Here is a 10324-nt window from a genome sequence, read left to right as displayed (position 1 = left end):
CTTTCTGCGTGACTGATCCATTCATTCATTCTTCATTCAACATGTTTATTAAGAGGTGGTATAAAATAGTGATTAAGAGCACAGGGTCTTGGGGCACCTGGGTGGCTCAGTTGGTTAGGCGGCCGACTTCGGCTCAGGTCATGATCTCATGGTTCGTGAGTTTAAGCCCCACATCAGGCTCTGTGCTGACAGCTCAGAGTCTGGAGCCTGCTTCTGATTCTGTGTCTCCCTCTCTCTCTTCCCCACCCCCCCTCATGCTCTGTCTCTCTCAAAAATAAATAAACATTAAAAAAAAAAAAAGCACAGTCTCTGGAACTAGATTACTTGGGTTTGAATCCTGGCTCCCAGACGAACTATCTGTGTGACTTTAGACAAGATACCCTGTATCTCAGTTTTCTCATGGAATACGGGGATAAGAATGTCCTATCTTCTAGGATTTTTATGTGAATTAAATGAATTACATGTGAGAGTCACTTAGGACAGGTATTTTATCATAGTAAACACTATAAATATGGTCTTATTATTATAACTATTATGACATGCCGGGCATATTTGAGGGATAGAGCAACAAAGAAAAATAGACCACAGTCTCTGTTCTTATTGAGCCTACATTTTGGTGATGATATTTGTGCCAGATTATTCTTTCTCTAATGGAGTGATGGAGCATTTCTGCCACTGTGCTGATCCTCATGGAGGAAACATGGCTACCAGCAGCTCTCTTTCATGCCACATCCAAAATCCCCAGGGAAGGTTCTGATTGGCCCAGTCTGGACGAATCACCTGTGGCCAATAGTGGCAGGGGGCAGGGTCACATTATTTAAAAGTGCCACTTCTATGGTAACCGTGTGGCTGTGTGCGGAAGCAGTTAGAAAAGTGGATACACTGTGCAGGCACAGCAAAATATCTATCACATCTTCCTAGTCACTCACCTCTTGGCAAATCATGCTTAACCTTGAGTTTCTTTTCTTTCTTGTGTAAAATGCCCAACTTCTCCCGTAAGGCTGCTTCAGAGCTTAGGACCAGCTGCTTAGGGTTCACCATTGCTCTGCCTTCTCTGAGGCCCACCCTTCCCCTTTATGCTACAGACAGCCGTAGACCACGGCTGGTCCAGGTGATTTCTCACTGCTTTCCAGCCTGCTGCTTCACTTGTTTGGGCCCACACAGCCACCAAAGTCAGGGATCGAGGGTTCAAAGCCCAGGCTGGAGGCCCACAGGGAGTCCTGGAGATATTCTGCTCCACTCTCTGAGGCTCAGCAAAGGAAAGAAGCTAGAAAGAGCCACTTGGAAATCAGGTGCCAAGTCAGGAACAGAACGGGGGTCTCCCCCTTCCTACACAGTCCTCCCCAAACCCAGAAACACTTCTCAAAGAATCCTGTCATTGGCTGTTATTTTTCAGCCTTTATGGTGCAGAACTGCCTCCATCCAGGAGGCTGCATGGCAATAACTGAGTAGAGCCTCTTCTGGAGCAACACCCTCCACTACCAGCGCTTCCTGTACAACCTGGCCACACTTGCTCTCTGCTGCCTCCGGCTGCCAGATGCTCATGCCCTTTGGGAAGGTACTGAGGTTAGCGATTGCTGAATGGAGGAGGCAGGATGGTGGGGAGGTGGGGCACAGGATAGCTGCCTGCGGAGCCACAGCAGCCGGTGACTGGGAAAAGGGTGATCTTGGGCAGATGGGACCATAGATGTTAGGGAATCAGATTTAGGAATTGAACAAGAAATGGACTGAGCTTTAGTTTCTTGAAAAAGTCACAATGAGAGCAGGCAATGCACAGAGGCTCTGGGCAGAGAGTGATGGAGTCAGAAGACGGGCAAAGATTTCGGTGCATATTCCGACCCTGAGAAATGGTCTCAGTGAGTCATTTGACCTCCTTGAGCTTTTGCTTTTTCAACTCAAAAATGACTCCTTCCTTCATGAGGCTATAAAGTGGCTGCAGAACAGGCAAACACCATGGTGGAAACAAGGGCTTTGGTGTCGGACAGACTAGGAGTTAATTCCCAGCCTCACCATTAACTACCCCTGAGACTTTTAGGCATGTTGCCTCACTGCTCTGAATGTCTACTTCCTTGTCCAGGAAATGAGAATATTAATTATTCCTAACTCATAGGGTTTGGGGGAAGCTGAGAATCTTACATGAAAAATAATTCATGAGCTTGGCATGTAGTAACTGCTCAGTAAATGGTTGCAAGATATAGAGACCTCTGGGACGCCTGGGTGGCTCAGTCGGTTAAGCCTCTGACTTCGGCTCAGGTCAGATCGCACGTTTGTGGGTTCGAGCCCCGCGTCGGGCTCTGTGCTGACAGCTAGCTCAGAGCCTGGAGCCTGCTTCCAGTTCTGTGTCTCCTTCTCTCTCTGCCCCTCCCCCTCTCATGCTCTGACTCTGTCTGTATCAAATATAAATAAAACATTAAAAAAATGAAAAAAAAAAGATATAGAGACCTCAATTAGGAAAGCTCAAGCAGCAAGAACAATCTATTCAAAAGCTTCTCCACCTTCCCTCCTTCCCACCACATCACTGTTTCTAAGGCCTAACTCCTCAGCATTTTAGAATCTGACAACCATAAACGTTTGAAGATGCAATGGTCTCCCTCTGGAAGTAGCAAACTCTTTGTTCCTGGAGAAAAACAAACAAAAGCTAGACGACATCTTGGGGGCACATAGCAGAAGGGCCTCAAGCAACTGATGGGATCAGGGCGAGGGGAGGAAGGCACTGGGCTGTAGGCCCTCAACCATCTTTTCCAGACCCTCTCTCCCGTGGTGGCGGTGACCACTGGCAAGTCCCATGTGGGGAACACGAAGGAAAATCCTGCTGAGAACTGATCCCCAGGAAAGCCCACAATTAACAGATCCCTCCACATCATCGCGAATGCCTGTGTTTGGATGATTTCCCCTTCTTAGAGCTGGGGGTGGGGCTGGTTCTACAAGGTGGCTGGCCAGTGGGACCCTCGGTCAGAGCCTGGCTAAAGAGGGATCTGCAGTGATCATGGAGAATCTTCAGGCCGGAGATGAGCCTTTGCAAGGGCAGGAATGAGGAGCTCCAGAGAACAGCTCATTAGCCCTCCCTCCCAGACCTTCTCATCCACGTAGACCATCTCCAGAGCTGTGCACAACCACAGACCGGTCATCTGATTAAGTGATCCTCCACTCTGGGAGGGAGTGGGTGCAGCACAACCCCTTGGAGGGCATGGCAGAGCCTCTGAGGAAGGTTTTGCTTTAAAAAGCATAATCAAGGGATGTCTGGGTGGCTCAGTCAGTTGAGCTTTGGACTCTTGATTTCAGCTCAGGTCATGAACTTGTGGTTCATGGGTTTGAGCCATGTGGGACTCTACACCGATAGCATGGAGCCTGCTTAGGATTCTCTGTCTCCCTTTCTCTCTGCCACTCCCCTGAGTGTGCTCTCTCTCTCTCTCTCTCTCAAAATAAATGAAAATTTAAAAAAAAAGCATAATCAATATCCTAATTTCATTTTTAGAAAACAAACATAAATCCTCTTTGTTTACTACAAGAACTACAGGGTAAAGCTCAATAAAACCTTCTTGGCTAGTGAGGCTGTTTCTACCTAACCCCACCAGCCAAGAAAATTCCCAAGGTTGGGGGAGAGGAGAATGTTCCCTGTAAGGTTCACATCATTATCTCTGGCAAGTGTGAAAATGTTCTGTTCCTCTGTATAAGGTTTGTCTTCAAAATGGTCAAGTACTCTGATCCAGACTAAGCAACATTTTATAGAGGAGGGAAGAGATGTCAGCAAAGGGACTTACCTAAGGTCAAAAGTAAACTGGCTCTTGGGGCGCCTGGGTGGCTCAGTTGGTTAAGCATTTGACTCTTTTTCCTTCTTTTATAATTTATTGTCAAATTGGTTTCCATATAACACCCAGTGCTCATCCCAACAAGTGCCCTCTTCCATGCCCGTCACCCCTCTTCCCCCTCCCCCACTCCATCAACTCTCAGTTTGTTCTCAGTATTCAAGAGTCTCTTATGGTTTGCCTCCCTCCCTCTCCCCAACTATTTTTCCCCTTCCCCTCCCCCATGGTCCTCCATTAGGTTTCTCCTCTTCTGTTAGACCTATGAGTGCAAACATAACGCTATCTTTCTCTGCCTGACTTATTTCGCTTAGCATGACGCCCTCAAGGTCCATCCACTTTCCTACAAATGGCCAGATTTCATTCTTTCTCATGGCCATGTAGTATTCCATTGTGTATATAAACCACATTTTGTTGATCCATTCATCAGTTAAGCATTGGATTCCAGCTCATGTCGTGATGTCATGGTTTGTGAGTTTGAGCCCTGCATCAGGCTCCACACTGGCAGCATGGAGGTTGCTTGGGATTCTCTCTCACCCTCTCTCTGCCCCTCCCCTGCTTGTGCCCAGGCACTCTCTCTCTCTCAAAATAAGTAACGAACATTTGAAAAAACGCAAACTGGCTCTGATTTTAATTAAGTCTCATTTTATCTCATTAAGTCCAGAGCTTGTTAATGCATTGATTAGTTGATTGATGGTGAATGTGGCGATAGAGGATGACAATATGGCCAACAGTCCTAAGAATCATTATTCAATTAGCTTAATAATCAAGAGGTCAAGATAAGGGATCTTGTTGGGGTCAGTAAGGCTGGCTTGACTCCCTGGCCACTGACAGCATCCAAACTCTTAGGAGAGTTATGAGTCAGGGCAATTTTGCTCTAGCAAAGGGATATTGTATTTCCCTTGGCCCCAAGTTATAATCAATAAAAGCCTAAGGATGCCACAAATAAAAACAGAGGTCTTGGGGCACCTGGGTGGCTCAGTGGGTTAAGTGTCTGACTCTGGATTTTGGCTCAAGTCATGATCTCATGGTTTGTGGGTTTGAGCCCCACATCAGGCTCTGTGCTGACAGGTTAGAGCCTGGAGCCTGCTTCAGATTCTGTGTCTTCCTCTCTCTCTGCCCCTCCCCTGCTTGTGCACTCTTGTTCTCTCTCTCTCAAAAATAAACATTAAAAAATTTTTTAATAAAATAAAAACAGAAATCTTAATCATCTCATGTATTGATTATTTAAAAGAGTTGTCATTTTATTTCTCTTCTTCTCTCCCAAATTTTGGGTCTTACCATCTCATTGCTTTTCTTTATAGATTTTATTATATTATTTACTTTTGATTGTTTTTGAACTTATGTAAATTGAGTCACATTGCTTTTTTTTACTCACCATCATGCTCTGAAGATTGTTGTAGAGTGTCGCTATAATTTATTTTTTACTTTGCTATGAGGCGTTCTGTGTTATGAGTGGAATATTATTTATTTATCAAACTTGTTGATGGACATTTATGCTTTTTCCAGTTTTGGACTATGATGAACAATGTCAGTATAAACATTCTTGAATGTTTATATCCACGTGTGCAAGACTTTCTCCAGGTTATATACATAGCAATGGAATTATTAGGTCATAGGTTAGGCAGGTGTTCAACTTTACTGGGTGGTTCCACCTGTTTTCCAAATTACTTTTACCAATTGATGCACTCGTCCAAATGTGTGAACATTCCCGTTGCTCCACATGATCTCCAACATTTGGTATTGATTAATTTTGAACTCTTGCCCATCTGGTAGGTGTGAAATAGTATTACATTATGGTGTATATTTGCATTTCCCTGATTACTGAAATTAATACATTTTAATGTGTTTGTGAGTCATCTGTGTTTCCTTGTCAGTGAAATTTCTACTCATTTCTTTTGCCCATTTTTAATTAGGTTGTTTCTCTTTTCATATTATTCTTCATATAATCTGGATATTAACACATTTATAAGTGTTTTCCTGTTTATGGCTTATCTGTATCTTTAGATATAACTTTTAATTTTTTTATGTTTTATTTATTTTTGAGAGAGAGAGACAGCATGAGCAGGGGAGGGTCAGAGAGAGAGAGGGAGACACAGAATCTGAAGATGGGCTCCAGGATCATAAGCTTGCTGTCAGCACAGAGCCTGATGCAGGGCTTGAACCCACCGACCATGAGATCATGACCTGAGCCGAAGTTGGATGCTCAACCGACTGAGCCACCCAGCTGCCCCTCTTTAGATATAACTTTTAATGTAATCTAATGTATCAATCTTTTCCTTTATGATTGTCTGTGTCTTGTTTTAAAAATCTTCCCTACTCTGGGGTGCCTGAGTGGGGCAAATGTTCGACTTTGGCTCAGCTCATTGTCTCACAGTTGGCGAGTTCAAGCCCTGCATTGGGCTCTGTGCTCAGCTCAGAGCCTGGAGCCTGCTTCAGATTCTATGTGTGTGTGTGTGTCTCTCTCTCTCTCTCCCTCCCCCCCCACTCGCACTGTATCTCTCCTTCAAAAATAAACATTAAAAATTTTTTTGTAAATCTTCCCTACTCTAGTAGAGTTACTTTTCTATGTAAATTTCTAAGAGTTAAATACTTTTACTTTTCTCATATAGACCTAACCAACCTGGTTAAAGACTAAAGTAAGAATCAAAAATTATGTTTCTCTTGAGAGTAGCAAATTATCCCATTACCGCATATTGAAAAATCTATCCTTTCATCTGAACTAAAATGCCTTCTCTGTAAGAAAATCATATATTTGGGTCTGCAATACTTTTGTCAATACCACTTTGTCTTAACTACTATAAGTTTATAATAATTCTTGATAATTTGCCAGGCAAGTCTCTTTGTCTTTTTCTACCTCTTCAGGAATGTATAGGACTTCAATAAAGTCAGGCAAAAATTTAGACAAAAACTTGTCAAGTTCCAGAAAAAGAAATTTTGACTTTTATTGTAATTGCATGGAAATTATTGATCAATTTGATAGATTTGACATCTTTATGGTATTGAATCTTCCAATTCATGAACATGGTGTATCTTTGCATTTATTTAGATCTTGTTTCAATTGTTTTTTGTCACTTTTCTCCATAAGTGTTGAATATTTTTTTGTATATCTAAGTCCTATAAACTTTATAGTTTTTGATGCTATTGTAAATAGTATCCAGTTTTATTGCATTTTCTGTTTGTTTATGGTACATATAAGTAAGTTGATTTTTATACCTGGATTTTGTATCCTGTTGACTTACTAAATTCTCTTATACTTTGAGATGTTCTGTGTACACAGGCATATCATGAGCAAATAATGATAACTTTGCTTCTTCCATTTCAGTCCTTATACATTTTATATCTTTGTTTATTTTGTTTTTGTTTTTGCCTACTGCCATGGTTTAAGACCTCTAGTACAATGCTGAATGAAAAAGTCATGATTTGCTGGCATCCATGTCTTGTTCCTGATCTTAAAGGAACAAGGAAATACTTTTAACATTTTGCTCTTAAGTATTTATTATAGGTTCTTTCGTAGGTTCTCTTCATCAGATTAAGGGAGTTCTCTTTTATTCTTAGGTTGCTAAAAGGGTTTCTGCTGTTTGGATTTTTTATATGCATGTTTCTTAACTTCCCGGCATAAGGTTTTCCTATTTATCTTTCATTATTTTTTAAAAAGTTTTAGTTGGGTATAATTTACATACTGTATGATTCACCCCTTTAAACATACAATTCAATGGTTTTTAGTAAATGTACTCAGTTGTGCAGTCATCAGCACAATCCAGTTTTAGAACATTTCCATCATCCCCCAAAGACCCGTGAGGCCTGTCACTAGTCAATCCTCATTCCCGTGTCCATCCCCGGGCAGATATTAATGTGCTTCCTATCTTCATAGATTTGCCTTTTCTGGGCATTTTATATAGGTAGAATCATACAGTGTGTGGTGTTTTTTTCATTTTACTTCTTTCACTTAGGGCTATATGTTTGAAGTTCATCCGTGTTTGGAGCCTGTTATCAATAGTTCATTTTTCTTATTGGCGAGGAGTATCACATGGATGGATGGCATACATTTTGTTTTTCGAAATAATGTTGCTATGAACTTTCATGTACAAGTCTTTCTGTGGACACATGTTTTCATTTATCTTTAATAGTTATCTACGAGTCAAATTACTAGGTTGTTAAAAATACATTTCTGTTTAACTTTTAAGAAACTGCCAAACGATTTTCTAAAGTGGATGTACCATTTTAAATTCCTACCAGCAACGCATGAGGGTTCCATTTTCTTCACATCCACTCTCACAGCTATTATTATCTATTTTTAAAGTTTATTTATTTTGGGGGGGGGGGCAGAGAGAGTGAGGGAGAGAGAGAATTCCAAGCAGGTTCCAGGCTGTCAGCACATGCAGAGCTTAAAATCACAATCCGTGAGATCGTGACCTGAGCCAAAAATGAAAAGTCTGATGCTTAACCGACTCTTAACGACCAGGCGCTCCATCTTTTTGATTATAGTCAATCTGGTGATTTTGAAATGGCATCTCCTCATGATTTTCATTTGCATTCTCCTAATGGCTAACGATGTTGAGCACCCTTTGATGTGCTTATTATCTATTTATATATCATCTTTGGTGAAACGTCTATTCAAATCTTGTGTCTATTTAAAAAACCAGGCTGTCTTCTTCTTGAACTCAATAAGTTCTATACATTCTGGATCTAAGACCTTTATCAGAATTATGATTTGCAGATATTTTCTCCCAGGCTATGGCTTATCTTTTTATCTTTTTAATAGTGTCTTTTAAATATAAACATTTATTTGATTAAGTTTGATTTATCAATTCTTTCTTGTATGGGTCTTGCTGTTAGTATTACATCTAAGAACTCTGCCTAATCCAATGTCAGGAAGAGCTTCCCCTATGTTTTCCTGTAAAAACTTTCTAGCTTTAGCCTTAAATTCTTGGTGTGCTTCATTTTGAATTAATTTTTATGTGATGTGAGTCAGGGGTCTAAATTCATCTTTTTGAATGTAGATATCCAATTGTTCCAGCACCATTTGTTGAAAATGCTTATTACTCATTTTAATAACCCTTTTGTGAACAGAGAATTAAGAGTGATGACAGCACGCCTTTGAAGTTTGTAGAGATGTGCTTTATGCTTGATTTTCATAAACGTTCCACATGTGCTTGGGAAGGATGCGTATCCTGCAGATGATGGTGCCGTGTTACATGTACACCCATTACATCAAACTTGAGAACACGTGAGTCCAAATCATCTCTATCTGTATTTCTTTTTTGTGTCTGTTTGATCTATTAGTTACTGATTAAGGCATGTTAAGATCTACTGATGTAATAGCAGGTTTGTGTTTTTCTTCTTGTCCTTTCAATTTGTAATTTATAAGAGGTGCGTGGCAGGCTCGGTTGAGCATCCAGCTCTTGATTTTGGCTCAAGTCATGATCCCAGGGTGATGGGATTGAGCCCTGCATCAGGCTCTGCACTGGGTATGGAACCTACTTGGGATTCTCTCTCTCTCTCTCTCTCTCTCTCTTTCTTTCTCCCCTCCCTTTCTTCCCTGCTTATACATGCTCTCTCTCTAAAAGAAAATAAATTATAATTTATAGATCTTAATGCTGTATTGTTAACTTCCATTAACTTGTAATCTGATCATTTTATCATTAGCTAATGACCCTTTTTATCTCCAGCAGTTTTTTTTTTTTTTTTTGCTTTAAAGTCTATTTTGTTGGATATTGGGATCTTTCAGGGAGAAAGTTGAGGGAGAAAGTTTTCAGGGGAAAGTTTCAGGGAGAAAGTTGGAAGATTTGACCCAGTGAGAATAAATACTGTCTAAAACATAGTTGGCTTCTCTGCACAATGCCTTTCCTCCCTCCCAGCCAGCCAGCCAGCCTCACTTCCTTCTACTATTTATCTAAGGGCTTCTGAATTGAATAGGCGCATCTTTCTCTTGGGATGCCAGAGAACACTAACAATTTCAACAGGCCATTCAAGTCATTTGTTGTTTGGTATAAGGAAGCCAGGCATGACAGAGAGAGAAGGTTCTGCCTTACAAAGTCACACAGAACTAGGAAACTTCAGTATGCCAATAGAAGTAGGCATATGTCCTGGAGGAAGGTGAGACATTTTAGGTTCTAGATTCCTTGTCTATGGTACAGTATCTCCACATATGTGGAATGTAAAGCCAGAAACGGACGGGCCAGGCAGCTTTTCCTGCAATCCAACCTGGACTCAACAGAAAGGCATGGACCGCCATATTTAACAGGCTCCGAAGCAGTCAGTCCATCAGACAGGTCAGACAAGCAAACGGGAGTGAGACTTTCTTCCCACCCAGACGTCATCCCTCACACACCTAAGGAAAGAGCACCTCCTTCTCCTCACTGATGGAGGCTCAATAACTTTCTTGGGCTAGAGAGGAGACATCTGTACCCTGAGAGAAATAGTCTCCGAGTGTGGATGAGGGCCTTGGTCTCAACCAGCACGCTGGTAGAAAACTCACTTATTCAGCACTCCATTCTTGATGAATCCTTGGCATACAT

The sequence above is a fragment of the Suricata suricatta genome, chromosome 8 (genome assembly GCF_006229205.1).
Source record: "Suricata suricatta isolate VVHF042 chromosome 8, meerkat_22Aug2017_6uvM2_HiC, whole genome shotgun sequence".
In the NCBI taxonomy this organism is placed as follows: Eukaryota; Metazoa; Chordata; class Mammalia; order Carnivora; family Herpestidae; genus Suricata; species Suricata suricatta.
Note: the sequence above shows the minus strand (reverse complement) of the source record.